Source organism: Oreochromis aureus, linkage group 15 (assembly GCF_013358895.1).
Source record: "Oreochromis aureus strain Israel breed Guangdong linkage group 15, ZZ_aureus, whole genome shotgun sequence".
NCBI classification, from domain to species: Eukaryota; Metazoa; Chordata; class Actinopteri; order Cichliformes; family Cichlidae; genus Oreochromis; species Oreochromis aureus.
The window spans coordinates 10,177,439-10,179,504 of NC_052956.1; positions in this window are offsets into that span (position 1 = coordinate 10,177,439).

Genomic DNA, 2,066 nt, shown 5'->3' on the forward strand with positions numbered 1-2,066 from the left:
TTGAGAACATGGTTGTTGTTCAATAATAAAATTATTCCTCAAAAATACAACTTGCCTAATAATTCTGCACTCCCTGTACACTTTAACTTTCTTCCATCTCAATTACTGTAACTCACTTTTCATGTGCATCTCTCAGTCCTCTCCAGCCCATCAAAAAACTAGCTGACACTCATACATCACTCCTCTTCGTTCTTGTCTTCACTGCCCAATCAAATTCAGAATCTATTTAAAAAATTTTATTAAAAACATATAAAGCTCGATGGTCAGGCTCCTGCATATATAGCGGAGACCTTATTCCAGCAGTCAGCCTCTCTTAACTCTCTTAACTGTTTCCCTCTTTAGTATTAAATCCAGAGGGAATCAAGCTTTTGAGGATGAAGTGCCTAAACTTTGTAACAACTTGTCTCCGCCTATCAAGCCATCTAAATCTGTGGTGTTTTTCAAAGACTACTAAAAACTCATTTTTATAGATCAATTTTTTCTCAGTCTTTCACCCATTTGACTGTGTGTCTCTATGCTGGAACATGTTTACTTATCTTTAATGTGTGGTTTAATTTAAACTGTAAAGCACTGTGTAACTGTGCTAGAGTTGGATGTCTCGAGACCGGTCTCGAGACCACTTTTACGTGGTCTTGGTCTCGTCTTGGTCTCGACGGACTTTTGTCTTGGTCTCGGTCTTGGTCTCGATGGACTTTTGTCTTGGTCTTGTCTTGGTCTCGACGGACTTTTGTCTTGTCTCGGTCTTGGTCTCGCTGTTTCGATCTTCCGTTCTCAAATCGACATAGTGTTCCGGAGATTTGGAGTCAACCATTAGCGGAGCGGGGGGGTGGCTTACTGGGCTTAAGCCCGGGTCATTTTTTCAGAAGCATGGGGCACCGTCGTAAATTCCCCCTAATTTTGGTATGATCCGAGCTCAGGTACTAGGCGACTGAGCACAGAACGCATGTGAGCGAGGGGGGAGAAGCTGCTGCCTGCGAGTTTGCTGCAGACAGAGGAGAGCTTAAGTTTGACCAGGTACCAAAGCAAATCATTCGTACTGAACTAATAATGTAAATATGACGGTGTATCACAAAAGATTGATATCAAGCTGATCAGTTGGTTGCGTTACTTGCTCTTCGAGTGAATCAACAAATGGATAAATAAAAAGCCGAACAACAATGCTGATTTTTTTAGAGAGTCTTAGCCTACATTTCATATTTTCAGTTGATACCCTCCACGGCTAAACAAACTCTCTAAATCGGTTTCAATTGTGTACTGATGAACACAACAATGGACATAAGAAGCTTCTTTCAAAGAAAAAACTCTCAGGTAGATGTTATTTTATATATTATGCTTTGTATGTTGTTCAGTATATCTATGCAAAACGAGAAATTTCAATACACAGCAGTATATTCACAGATGAAACAAGATATTTACATACACTTTAGGTAGAAAACATAAAAACTATTTTTACTGTTAAACATTAATTTAGAGTAAACTTTTGTTTTAGATAAATAAATGTTGAAATATCTTTGAATTAGTTTAATGACAGAATAAAGAGAGACAGAGCTGTCTATTTTTATCCCTTTCATCAAATTTAGGAGAACATATACACTAAGTTTATTGTTAATTAATAAGAAAACTCCAGACATTCCATTCTGAGCTTAAGAAGCTTCTGATAGGTTAGTAGAGTCCATGTGAGTAAATTGGTGGCACAGCTGTGGATGCATATAAGGCAAAACACAGAGCCTGTTTCTGTGACATGTGAAAATCAAGAGATGTCAACCAAAACACCAGGAACAGAATTGTGGAGCTCCATAAGTGTGGCTCAATTTTGAATACAATTTGGTGCCATTTGCAATTAAGAAATACATATAGTTTTTCTCTTTACTCTTAAAGTTAACAAATATGTTTTTTATATTTATCAATCTAAAAAATAAACATTTAGTCTGATTTGATGTTACAATTAAAAAGTGTTTGTGTTTTTATCTGAAGAGTATGTAAATATCTGGTTTCAACTGTATATTTGATGATGTTGGTGTTTGGCTTGATTGTCAGCACAAAGAGGGAGAGAGAGGAACAGAGAG